The following is a 14,107-nucleotide window of genomic DNA, read 5'->3' on the forward strand; positions in this document are numbered from 1 at the left end:
AGACGTAAAGAACTATTCGTATGGAAACTGAATAAGTTGGAAGTGGTATATTGCCATATGTATTTGGAATTTTCAGTTTGTTCCTTCCCCACTCGCTCACGCTATGGTGATTACTTTTCTGTACGCATAATTAAGAAATGGCAATTGATAAAAGGTTTTGGGGTAGGTTCGGGAGGAAATAACATGGAGGGTTTAGTAAGAATATATCAAACGAGTATCATCCCCGCTCTGACTTTGGCCTTGAACTATTATGAGAGGCGCATGTGGGTTGGCTGGATAGGCTTGAAAGGAAGATATTAAGATCTACACTAAAACGACCCCAAGCTACGCCAGTAGACATCTTGCATTGTGAACTGGGAGTATGTTCATTACATGCTCACTGGCTATTAAAGAGATGCGAGCTTTACAGTGCCTTGTTGCTCAGATTGCTAGATGATAATAAACTCATGGGCCTTGTGGCCGGCCGTAAGATTACGCATGTAATCTACAAACTTGCCATTGTGAAAACATCAATTTCTCATTATCTAGGTTATCTGACACGTCGGATTATATAAATCAACTTAAGTAGAAGACTTGGGCTTAGGACAGAGCTGACTCTATCAACAAATTTAATTAAAAAAGGTGTTATCATGAATATACCCTGCAGGGTTTTCGCAATCGATGACCTGTGCTCCTATCTGCTAAAGCCTTGTAGCAACAAAATAAGGGAATTTGTTATTTACCTCCGATTAAAAATTCCTCCAACATATGAATATACAGGGAGTTGGGAAGGTGTTCCGTATGAAGAAAAAACATGTTGACTGTGTAACAAGTATGTGGCAATCACCTGCCGTGTGCTGTCGCAATGCGATGCATTAAAAGCACAGCACCATAAGGCTTAGATTGCATTTGTTACAAAGTCTGCAAATATACAGGAAGATCAATTCTGGAGCTCCCTTTATGGAGCTAATTCACTGGTCATCACTGGTGCAGCCTTCTATGTCTGGCAGGAGGCTGTGAAATTCTTGTTGGGTCATGAGTAGTCAATTTCAGGGATAATTCACTTGACTATGGTACCCTGAATAAATAGGACGTGTGGGTTTTGATATAGATTTTAATTGGATAAACTGTATTTTTTGCATTTTAATGTATTCGTCATTATTAGATCATGTAGTATATATCAATTATGTTTTATCAGTTTATCTTATTCTTGTAAATTGTGGTTATTGGGTGATTTGTGATCATTGTAATGTGATGAATATGTGTTTGAGGTTTTATCATGTTAATCAAATGCACAATAAAAATGAAAAGAATAAATGAACTGCATTCAGCCAAAGCCGTCCCATAAGAGCAGGTGACAGAGGAAAGATTTACTTTGGCAGTAACAGCTGTGTTTTCACATTAGATTTCTTCTGTAAAGATTTTAAATGACAATGGGCCTCATTACGAATTTGGAGGTAACCATGCCGGTTATACAGGCATGGCTACCCCCAAAATCGGGTCCGGCTCCGGCTTACGCGAAAGGGGAATCACTGGGCCATTCCAACCTCGCGGGCCCGGTAATTCCCCCTGCGCGGGATCCGGAGCCAGAACGTACCCATTCATATTTGAGCCCACATAGGGCTCAATGGGAATGGGGAGGATGGTAGCAGCGGTACCGTTCATAACGGTACCGTTGCTACCTCCCAGTTCTGCTCGCGGGTGCGGCTCTGCACGCCTGGTCTACCAGGCGTGCAGAGCCGCACCCGCAAGCAGAACTCGTAATGTGGCGGTACAGTGTCAACGGCGCCGGCAGCACTACCGGCGCCATTGTCACTGCACCGCCACAATCGTAATGAGGCCCAATGTAATGACGTGACACAAAGGATTGGGAGTGACGTGGGTCAGTCGGGGGCTGAGAGGGGGGCGCATTCTAGTGTTTCACCCTGGGCACCTAGTTGGCGAGAAACTGCCCTGATTGAAATGTTCTGTCAGGTCCGGACTAGTTTGGAGAAATACCCGTCTGATGGGGGCGCCAATGCCCTCTCTGGGACCGCCATTAGATTAATAGGAAGGGAGAGGGGCTGGGTGGCCATTTAAAGGAAAGGGACTGGTGCCAGGCCCTAAGTTAGGACAGGCCATGGTACTCTTGTGCTATCTCTGGCCGAGCCGTCCTACAGGTGTACCAAACCACCCCACAATTTGAGCTGCGTGTCTGATTTGGGACGACAATTAAAAGCGGGGTCAGTCTATTTCAAACATTTTTCAAAAAGGTAGCAGGTGCCCCTCTCCAGGAAGAACATGAAATGATATCCTGTTCTGTGGTTTTTTCCCCACTTTGAGAGTTTCGCAGCCATCGCTTTTTGATCACTGTACCTTTCAAAGATGGGAAATATCAATTTGCATATCAGTCTTTGTCCACGTGGGCAGTCCAGCACCAAAATGCTCTGGCAATTCCCTTCTGAACAAAAGTAGCAACATCTACCCCGTACACGTGTTTCAGCCTCCTTGGGCCTCATCAATGAGGTGGAGCTGTGCCTCTCAAAGAACGTATCTTTTTTTGTCAGTTAAGGGAAGTCGAGGGCCAAGAGGATTTGCTTGGGATCCCACAGTTAGTTTGGAAACACAAGTTCTCGTGAGGCAGGCGGTTAAAGTGAACATTTGAAATACCACCTGATTTTCTTTTTCCCCACTATTGGCTGCTATCCTCAATGAGACCTTCACTGCATGTTGGCTTTATGAGAAATAACGCAAGCAGTACATAATGCATGCTTATGGGTTGGACTACTGCCCACCCACCGAAAAAAACACATATTTTTTAAAATGTTCCATTATTTTGTAGGATTTCTATGGTATTTTGTGTCTATGGAATATTTTTGTAGAGTGCTTTGAGACTCGCCAATGTGGGGTCAGCGCTATAATCCAAAATGTGAAATGACTGCACAATAGGAATGACGGTACCTTAAAAGAAACATTTGTCTCCCTGAAAGAAGATACGCGCTGTAACCGTTTTCTGAATTTCTTTCCTCAGTTACAGCACCAGGGACTTCACGACTGTACTACTGCTATCTTACATGCATCCGTTTCTGCAAATGGACGTGGAGTACTTCTTAAATACTGCCTGCTTTATTTCAGAAATTCTGCATGTGCAACATAGTTCCACCACCCTGGCAGAAATGTACCCATTGTACAGTTAGAGCCCTTAAATTACCCTTTACAGGTTTTACCGCAAGCCGTGTTCCCGAGTCCTGACGTAATTAGCTCCAAACCTGTCATGATTTGCATCTCCGGCACTGAACCAGATATTCTCCAATGTGACCATGGTAACCCGTTTGTGATGTAACAAGAACTATTGACACTTATCTCGAAAAGAACTGCGTTACATAATCGGAGCTTTCAAATTCAAAATGCACAACGTCAGGTGTGAGTAGCTCATCCAGTTTTTTTTCTTCTTTGTAATCTGATACAGTCTCGGAAGGATAGCTCAGGGGCAACGTGCTTGCCTTGGAAGTAAGACGACACAGAGCAACACAGGTTCGACCCTCGGGTCCGTGCTTAGAAACCTCTGGGTATTAAGCACGTTATATATCATATCATACTGTAGTTTTGTTATTCCTAACATAAAGGCAGGGACTGCTCGTTACAAAATGCATGTAAGAGCATTACTGGTTAATATGCTCACACTTAATATGGGGCATGTTTAAATTACAGCCATATGGCACCATATCACAAAGTTCTACATTTACAAAGCATTGATTTCTGGTCATTGTAGTTCACTTGACTCCTTGTGAACAAGTGTACAGCACCACCCAGAGTGCATTGGCTTAAAAACGAAGGCAAAGAATTGGAAACATGGTGTCCTGGATCCATCTCGCCGCACAAGAAATTTAGTTTTACTTATTTAAAATATATATATTTGCAGTATAAAAACGTTGTTAAAAGGACGTTATGGTTCCAAGTAAAATCGAAAAGCCCCTGAAATTCACCAGTTATGGTAAGCTAAGCAACCATATCTCGCGCCACCAACGCGCACTGCTAAGACTAACACCCAGGACATTAAAGATGACATCATAAATATCATTGATGATGTCACTGATGACATCACATGTCTAGCCCCTTCTTTTTTGTTCACTGCCAGGTGGTTTTATTTACTGACAGTCAGAAACTTAACTTTCAAAGGGAATTACATTTATAGATATTGCTATTCTCACATATTCTTACACTACTTTCCTTAGAATTTAATCGCATCTTATGATGTACATATATAGGGGAAGAAGCAGGCCTGAAACACAGCAATCATTTTTATGCGTGAATACAATCATGTAGATTATACACAGTTGTTAATGATACTGCCTCTTGTTTGCTTACTTTACTCTCCATATACAAGCCCCATATTTGTATGCATTGTAGTCCATTTATGTTTTGTGTGTATTACTAGAAATGTGTAGTGATGCATTATTAGCTACTTAGTTCATGTTTCACAGTACAGAAAAGTCTGATATAGAAGCATTCACCGTTTTAAAATATAACTTTTGAAAATTACAAATATAGCACTTCTGTGGTGTATGCTGAAGCTAATACCTACATTTCTGTATTAGTAGGTTCCTGCACTAGAAAGAACACTGCAATGGAATGTTCTTTAGAACACTACATTGCGTAATGAAGTATGGAGTTTATTAAACATCTCCCGATAATCCCTGATACTTTTTTGCCAACATTACATTCACAACCCCTTGTATGAAAAGTAAATGCACATGTGATGTCATCAGTGATGTCTTCAATGATATTTGTGATGTCATCTTGGATATCCTGGGTGTTAGTCTTAGCAGTGCACGGTGGTGACGCGAGTTATGGTTGCTTAGCTTACCATAACTGGCGAATTTCAGGGGTTTTTCGATTTTACTTGGAACCATAACATCCTTTTAACAACATTTTATTACTGTATTTCATATGTTTTTATTAGTGCAACTTAACCATAACGTCCCGTTAACAAAGTTTGTTCAGTGAATTTCATGGGTTTTTATCAGTGCATGCTATTTTCCTACAACTTACTAATATCATACTTACCAAATATAACAATATTTGTGTCCAGTTTACAAAGTTTCACCTTAAAACTCTGCCATTTCCCACCTTCTAGAATAATTTTTAACACTTCTACACACTTTTTGCAACTATTTCAACTAGTTTTGCATTCGTAGACGTCTACGAACATCTGACTTCATTGCGTACCTTCTGCACAGTGCCACATGACCATACGGTGGTGCGTGGCATGATGACGTGTCCGAGAACCCATCCACACTTCACGATAAAATCCGTTCTTCGCGGACAGTTCGGAACAGCATTTTCTACTGATCTAGGAACTTTTAACTTCAAAATTTCCCTTGCACACCACGTACACCTTTTCATACTCATTATCCATTACCAATGTAGTACATAGTACATACTTGGAAGAATTTTATCAAAACTGCTATTTATATTAAAAATGGCATCAGTTATTGCCATCCCTCCCCCACAAGAGCCACCACCACCGCCAGCTGGAGGACCTTCCCAACAAAAAAAAGCACAGTACTGTCAAAGATAATGAAGAGGACCAAGAAGATGAGGTAGAGGAAATGCCTACTTCTAGCACCAAGATCGAATCATGGGTGTGCCAGTTTTTTGCTACTGTTGGGATTATATCAAAGGCTAAAGCTACCAAAGTGAAATGGACTGAGTGCAATTTGCACTCAGTCACAGACTACCTGGACAGTACCCCTACGGGACCACCTCCATGTGCCGCCTGTAATGCTCACCTGATTCTCGCAGAGGCGCCGGTCTTGACTGGGCGACTACCGTATCTTCAAAGGTGATGTGTAGCATCCGGTTGGCTCTTTGGGCTGGACCTCTGTGCACTGTATGCCTGACGTGTAGAGTAAGATGTCTGCAGATAGAAAATATGGGGTTAATGAACTGGGGTTATTGGGGTGTCCCTATCTCTTTCCTCTTCTCCTCTCCTGTAGACCCCCAAAGGTTAACGCTCTCACCTTAGGTAAGTGAATGCCGAGCTCTCCATCTGCCTCGGGGCAGGGTGCTGTAACCAGTTTCTTCACTGGATAGGTAGCGCAGGCCTCTTGACTTCAGAGGACTGCTGTCCGTCGTTTACTGCACGAACGGTAAGTTTCGAGTCATTCAAATGTCTTTAAAGTCTTTAGTAATGATGTCTCTTGTTTTGCAGGGTTCCGGCGATGGCGGATGACGGGCTGAAGTGAGTTGAAGATGGAGCCCGTGTGATGAATAGAAGCGCCTGGAAGCACGTAAGTAAGCGCTTGTTGCCTGCTTCACTATGCGCTCTAACTGTCTTTTTATTTTGCAGGTACGAGTTCGGAGCGGCTGCAGGGTGCCGGAATACCCACTGGATTAGATGTGGAAAGGAGTAATGGCACGTGAGTATTAAAGTTCCCCAATGTCTTTAAACACACCTTGTTTTGTCTTTCAGATGCGGGATGCAGCGCCGAAGGCCTCCGGAGCGTGCGAAGAGTTGGTAAACTTTTGTCTTTCAGATGCCGGAATGCAGTGTGAAGACCTCCGGAGCGCACGAAGAGTAGGTAAGCCTTTGCCTTTCAGATGCCGGAATGCTAACCTGTTCTTTCTTGTCTTTATAGGTGTTGCTGAAGACTGGATTCAGGATGGTAAGCCTTTGCCTTTCAGATGCCGGAATGCTAACCTGTTCTTTCTTGTCTTTATAGGTGTTGCTGAAGACTGGATTCAGGATAGTAAGCCTTTTTCCTTAGGCCCAGGACCGGATGCAGAAGACACGATGAGCGTTCTGCTGCAGAGGTTGCAGAATAACGCAAAGCAAGATTCATCCACCGGGTGTGGTTTAAATAGCCTCCTGTAGTGCTTAGGTGTCTCCTTCCACAGCCACGCCTAAGTAAGAAAAGAGTTCCTGGTAAGAAAAGAGTTCCTGCCTTCCAGAAGAGTTCCAGTGTTCTGAATCTAGGGAGTGGCTCCAGCCCCACCCAACAGGAAAAGTAGTTCCAAACAGAAGAGGATCAGAGGCTCAACTGGCAGGCAAGTAAGCAGCATGGTCTGCTGAAGGTAAGTCCACCCAAGCATTATGAGCCCGGCGCTTCCAGCGCTGGGACTGGGCATATTTATGAGCCTGGTGCCACTGGCGCCAGGACTGGGTCCAAAAGGTCCCAATTGGGACTGGTTGGCACTCGGAACCTGGGTTATGGATCTGCTTCCAAGGGAGTTGGGAAAACCCTGACCTTTTGGAAGCAGAGATCATGACAGTACCCCCCCTCAAGGCCCCTCCCAAACCGGGCTTCTCCGGGGGTTTTGGCTTGTCAGGAAATGTTCGGTGAAATCTTTTGATAAGGCGAGGAGCGTGGACATATTCAGCAGGTTCCCAGGATCTCTCTTGGGGGCCGTAGCCTTTCCAGTCAATTAGGTAGAATAGTTTAGATTTGGAGATCTTGGAGTCCAGAATGCTTTTGACTTCAAACTCGAGTTCTCCATCCACTAGGATAGGTTTTGGAGATTTGGTTAGTCGGGTTTGAGGTTGCACGGGTTTTAATAGAGAGACGTGGAAGACCGGATGTATCTTCATGTGCGGGGGCAAGTCCAACTTGACCGCTACTGGGTTTACTATGGTAGTGATGGAATAGGGACCAAGGTATCTTGGGTTGAATGTGCGTGGCCCTTTTAGAGATAGATATTTGGTGGATAACCAGACTTGATCCCCTACTTGATAGTGAGGGGCTTCCTTTCGATGTTGATCTGCTCCTTTCTTGTATTGTTCTTTAGCCCTTTGAAGGTGAGAAACAGCTTCCTTAAAGGCTTGGGTGATTGTAGAATGCAGGTAGTCTACTGCTGGTGTTTCAAGATCTTGGAGGGGATCCAACTCCGAGGTTCGAGGGTGACTGCCGTACAAAAGAAAAAACGGGGTTTTCCCAGTTCCCGAATGGACAGAGTTATTGTAGGCATACTCGGCTATCCAAAGGATATCTTTCCAAGTTTTTTCAGTTTGTTGCAGCATGCAGCGTAAATACTGTTCCAGAGTTTGATTGGTCCTCTCGGTTTGTCCGTCGGTCTGAGGGTGGTGACTGGTCGATAGTCTCACATCAATTTGAGCCGACCGACAGCAACTTCGCCAAAAATGAGAAATAAATTGACTACCTCGATCCGAAATTAGAACCGAAGGAAAACCGTGCAGTCGGACGATGTTTTCGAGAAATTCTCGGGCCAGAGTTGCTGCTGTTGGCAAGCCTTTGAGCGGAATGAAATGCGCCATCTTGGAGAATAAGTCCACGATTACTAGAATCGTATTGTATCCGGAGCATGGAGGTAGATCGGTGATGAAGTCCATAGAAAGCGTATGCCAAGGGCGAGGTGGGATGTCAATAGGGCGTAAGAGGCCTGCTGGTCTTTCCTTTTGACTCTTGTTTTGGGCGCATACTCCACAGGACATTATAAAGTCTCTGATATCTTTTTTCCAAGACGGCCACCAGAAGTAGCGCTTGATCTTTTCTGAGGTCTTGGCTATACCGGGATGACCTTCCATTAAAGAGTCGTGATAACAAGAGATTACTTTTTTCTGTAAATCTGTGCTGGGTAGGTATAATCGTTCTTGGAAATACAATAAGTTGTCCTTTACTGCAAAGTCCTTTCCCTGCAGATGCCAATTCTGTATGTCTGCTGGAGTTACAAGTTGCCTGGCTTTATCCTTAACTTCCTCTATGGATTCTGTGGCGATTACACCCAGAATTCTTTGTTCGGGAATGATTGGTACAGGTTTAGGGTTGACCAAGTGTTCTTCCACTCCCATCCGAGAAAGGGCATCGGCTTTACCGTTCTTTGTACCAGGTCGATAGGTAATTATGAAGTCAAACTCGGCAAAGAATAATGCCCAACGGAGTTGTCTAGAGGATTGGGCTTTTGCGGTCTTCAAATATTGCAGGTTTCGGTGATCCGTAATCACAGTAACGGTGTGTCGGGCCCCCAGCAGATAATGCCGCCAAGCCTTAAAGGCAGACTTGATAGCCAGAAGTTCCTTGTCAGTAATCGTGTAATTGATTTCAGGAGGCGAGAATTTGCGGGACCAAAATGCCACGGGATGCAACTGATTGGTTACCGGGTCCTTTTGTGATAGAACTGCCCCCATGGCAAGTCTTGAAGCATCAGTTTCCACGATGTAGGGGAGTTCGGGGCGAGGGTGTTTTAAGATTGGTGCAGAGATAAATTTAGTCTTCAAATCCTGGAAAGCTTGTTCCGCCTCGGTAGACCATTCAAAACGTTTGTTTTTCTTTAACAAGGCTGTGATGGGCTGGACTATTCGAGAGAATTCGGGGATAAACCTGCGGTAAAAGTTAGCAAAGCCTAACATGCTTTGCACACCTTTTACGGAGGATGGTGATGGCCATTTGAGAACTGCATCGACCTTCTTTGAATCCATACGCACTCCGCCAGGTGATAATATGAATCCCAAGAATTCAACTTCAGTCACGTTGAAAACACATTTTTCCAACTTAGCGAAAAGTTTGTGTTGACGCAATCTTTCGAGGACCATTTTCACGTGTTTCCGATGTTCAGATTCCGATGAAGAATAAACGAGGATGTCGTCAATGTAAACAACAACACATACATCTATGAGCTCTCTGAGGACATCGTTCATAAAATATTGAAAGGCGGCCGGGGCATTGCAAAGTCCGAAGGGCATGACCTGATATTCAAATAGCCCATACTTGGTGCGGAAGGCCGTCTTCCATTCATCGCCCTCTTTTACTCGTACCAAGTGGTAAGCTCCTCTAAGATCCAGCTTTGTATATATGCATGCTTTTCTGACTTGGTCCAGGAGTTCAGGGATCAAAGGTAACGGATATCTATTCTTAACGGTGATCTGGTTCAGGGAGCGATAATCGATACAAGTTCTAAGGTCTCCTTCCTTTTTTGGAACGAAGAACAAAGCTGAAGAAGCAGGGGACTTGGAAGGACGAATAAACCCATTTGCCAGGTATTGATCCAGGTATTGTCGAAGGTGAAGGTTCTCAGGCTCGGTGAGGGCATAAATTCTACTACAAGGAGGAGTAGATCCAGGTATCAGGTCTATCTGGCAGTCATAAGACCTATGAGGAGGTAGAGAGTTAGCCTGATCCTTCCGGAAAACATCTTGGTATTCTAGGTATTCGGGAGGTAACTGGGGAGTCTCTGAAGAAATTGCGGCCAGTGCAACACCAGGTGGAGGGTGACAAGTAGAGACACATTCTGGAAACTGGACCGTTCTTGCTCGCCAATCGATCAGAGGATTGTGTTTCTCTAACCAAGGTATTCCTAGAATAATCTGAAACTGAGGGGCCTTGATCACATCGAACACGATCTTCTCATGGTGTCCATCTTGACTTACTAGCGTCACCTCTTGAGTGGTATGCGTTACTGGCCCGGAGGCTATCTCCGTACCATCCACCGTAGTAATGACGTCCTTTACAGCCTTGGGACAAAGAGTTAGATTCATCCTCAAAACCATTTCATGATCCACATAATTGCCGATGGCACCGCTGTCGACGTAAGCTTCAATTGCATGTAATCGATCCGGATTATCAGGGCTAATGAGGACCATAGGTATCACGAAATGCGAGGTCACGGAACTGGTTTTCACGCTCGGCAAGAGGACCTCTATTCTTGTCGGGCGAGGTCGTTTCCCTGCTCAGAGTTTGTAACTTTGGTAACTGCAGCTCCTACTGCCTTCTTGGCAGGTTTCACCGGACAGTCTCGAAGAAAGTGCCCTGAGTTTCCGCAATATAGGCATAATTGCAACTGTTTCCTCCTTTCTCGCTCCCTTTGTGTTAGAGGACCTTTCAGACCCCCTATTTGCATGGGTTCCCCAGAGTCTACTCCTTTGGAAGGAGTTGGCGGTTTGGAAAATACTCGAGCATCAAACTTGGAACGATCGGCCTTCCTGTTCTGCAGCCTGTGATCTATTTGAACGACCAAGTCTATATAATCCGAACAGTCTTGTGGGGGATTCACTACTTGGGCTAAAACGTCTTTGAGCTCTCCACGTAGACCTCTATAAAACAGCGTAATCCTTTTGTCCTCAGGCCATTGAGTTTCCACTATTAGTCTATTGAAAGATGCAATATAACCCAAAAGGTCTTGATTACCCTGTCGCAACGAAAGAAGCTCATTGTCCAAGGCCTGCCCCTGTGAATGTCTTGCGAACAGTTTTTCCATACTAAGCTGAAAGGCTTGAAAATCATGGAGAACCGGATCATCTTGATTAACTAGAGGGATCGACCAGTCTGCCGCATTGCCACTAAGGTACGAAAGTACAAAAGCTACTTTTGCTTGATCAGTTGGAAAGGCTGCTGGCCGGCATAAGAAGTGCAACCGGCACTGATTGATAAATACTGCAAACCTCTTTGGGTCACCAGAAAATCGTTCGGGCGGAGCCAGAGGTACATTCCCAGGTAGGTTGATCTGCACTGGATTCATAGAGGATGTTGAAGGAAGATTTGCCCCTGATGCGGGTAACGGGGTCTGTCCGGCTTGTGACTGTAGCACTTGTCTAGCAAGATTGTCTGTTCTCTCCTTGGAAATAATTAGTTCCCTTCTTAGAGCATTCGTTTCCTGACGAGCTGCATGCACTTCTGCCCTTAGTTCCCCAAGTAACCGGGCTAGGGGGTCAGTATCCGAGGTTTCCATAGCGCCTGGGCGAGAGCTTTGCGGTAGGCTTTGCGTTCTGTAACGCTCACCTGATTCTCGCAGAGGCGCCGGTCTTGACTGGGCGACTACCGTATCTTCAAAGGTGATGTGTAGCACCCGGTTGGCTCTTTGGGCTGGACCTCTGTGCACTGTATGCCTGACGTGTAGAGTAAGATGTCTGCAGATAGAAAATATGGGGTTAATGAACTGGGGTTATTGGGGTGTCCCTATCTCTTTCCTCTTCTCCTCTCCTGTAGACCCCCAAAGGTTAACGCTCTCACCTTAGGTAAGTGAATGCCGAGCTCTCCATCTGCCTCGGGGCAGGGTGCTGTAACCAGTTTCTTCACTGGATAGGTAGCGCAGGCCTCTTGACTTCAGAGGACTGCTGTCCGTCGTTTACTGCACGAACGGTAAGTTTCGAGTCATTCAAATGTCTTTAAAGTCTTTAGTAATGATGTCTCTTGTTTTGCAGGGTTCCGGCGATGGCGGATGACGGGCTGAAGTGAGTTGAAGATGGAGCCCGTGTGATGAATAGAAGCGCCTGGAAGCACGTAAGTAAGCGCTTGTTGCCTGCTTCACTATGCGCTCTAACTGTCTTTTTATTTTGCAGGTACGAGTTCGGAGCGGCTGCAGGGTGCCGGAATACCCACTGGATTAGATGTGGAAAGGAGTAATGGCACGTGAGTATTAAAGTTCCCCAATGTCTTTAAACGCACCTTGTTTTGTCTTTCAGATGCGGGATGCAGCGCCGAAGGCCTCCGGAGCGTGCAAAGAGTTGGTAAACTTTTGTCTTTCAGATGCCGGAATGCAGTGTGAAGACCTCCGGAGCGCACGAAGAGTAGGTAAGCCTTTGCCTTTCAGATGCCGGAATGCTAACCTGTTCTTTCTTGTCTTTATAGGTGTTGCTGAAGACTGGATTCAGGATGGTAAGCCTTTGCCTTTCAGATGCCGGAATGCTAACCTGTTCTTTCTTGTCTTTATAGGTGTTGCTGAAGACTGGATTCAGGATAGTAAGCCTTTTTCCTTAGGCCCAGGACCGGATGCAGAAGACACGATGAGCGTTCTGCTGCAGAGGTTGCAGAATAACGCAAAGCAAGATTCATCCACCGGGTGTGGTTTAAATAGCCTCCTGTAGTGCTTAGGTGTCTCCTTCCACAGCCACGCCTAAGTAAGAAAAGAGTTCCTGGTAAGAAAAGAGTTCCTGCCTTCCAGAAGAGTTCCAGTGTTCTGAATCTAGGGAGTGGCTCCAGCCCCACCCAACAGGAAAAGTAGTTCCAAACAGAAGAGGATCAGAGGCTCAACTGGCAGGCAAGTAAGCAGCATGGTCTGCTGAAGGTAAGTCCACCCAAGCATTATGAGCCCGGCGCTTCCAGGGCTGGGACTGGGCATATTTATGAGCCTGGTGCAACTGGCGCCAGGACTGGGTCCAAAAGGTCCCAATTGGGACTGGTTGGCACTCGGAACCTGGGTTATGGATCTGCTTCCAAGGGAGTTGGGAAAACCCTGACCTTTTGGAAGCAGAGATCATGACACCGCCACACCAAATCCAATGACCGCAATGTTCTCAGAAAGGTTGTTCCTTTCTCAGCAAGTAGTAGGCTGTCTTCCTCCACCTCATCTTCCTCAACAAATACTGTAACCACACAGCCTGATGTCTGCGGTCATTGGTGTGTTATAAATAAATAAATAAATAAATAAATAAATAAATAAATAAATAAGGCTAAGGACCACTATCGTCCATTGCAGCCCGTGAAATGGGGGATAAAGGCCATTAGCACCCCTACTTCCTAAAGCGGGAACCCAGGGTGCTAAAACATAGATTTGTTTTAAAAACTGTCAAAATGTATGTACAAACAATAGTCATATAACTTAGCCCCCACTTGACAAAATCCATTCAGTCTTTACACAAACATTGAAGGTTGGGTCTATAATCTTTCTCAAAACATTTGTCCACATTCGTCAAATAGCAACAAAGTTATTAGACATCTAACAATGTTGAGACCCCCCCTAATTTTGCCCCTTCTTGAGAAAATCCCACCAAACTTTAGAAAAGCTTTTATATCTAGATCCAAAATCGTTTTGCCAAATGTTGTGCATATTCGTCAAATGACACCACATTTATATGCCTTTACAATATTTTGGGACCCCCTTCTAATTTTGCCCCCTCTTGACAGAATCCCACAAAACTTTGCAAAACCATTCAGAATTAGTTCTAGAATGACATTGCAAAATTACATGCAGTTTCAATGAGTGGCACAAAGGTTATAAGCCATCCAAAAACTGCTTTTCCCCCAACCCTGTAATGCGGAAATAGGTACAGCTGTCCTAGGACATCTAAAGTGTCCGCGAACACCACAGAACTGCCCCAGGACATCTGGAGTGTTCGCAGACTTACGGGTGGTCAAACAACTCATTTTCTGGCTTCTTATGGCCATATCCAATCCAATCCTCACCCCCCCCACAAATC

Source organism: Ambystoma mexicanum, chromosome 1q (genome assembly GCF_040938575.1).
Source record: "Ambystoma mexicanum isolate Mex_15411 chromosome 1q, UKY_AmexF1_1, whole genome shotgun sequence".
NCBI classification, from domain to species: Eukaryota; Metazoa; Chordata; class Amphibia; order Caudata; family Ambystomatidae; genus Ambystoma; species Ambystoma mexicanum.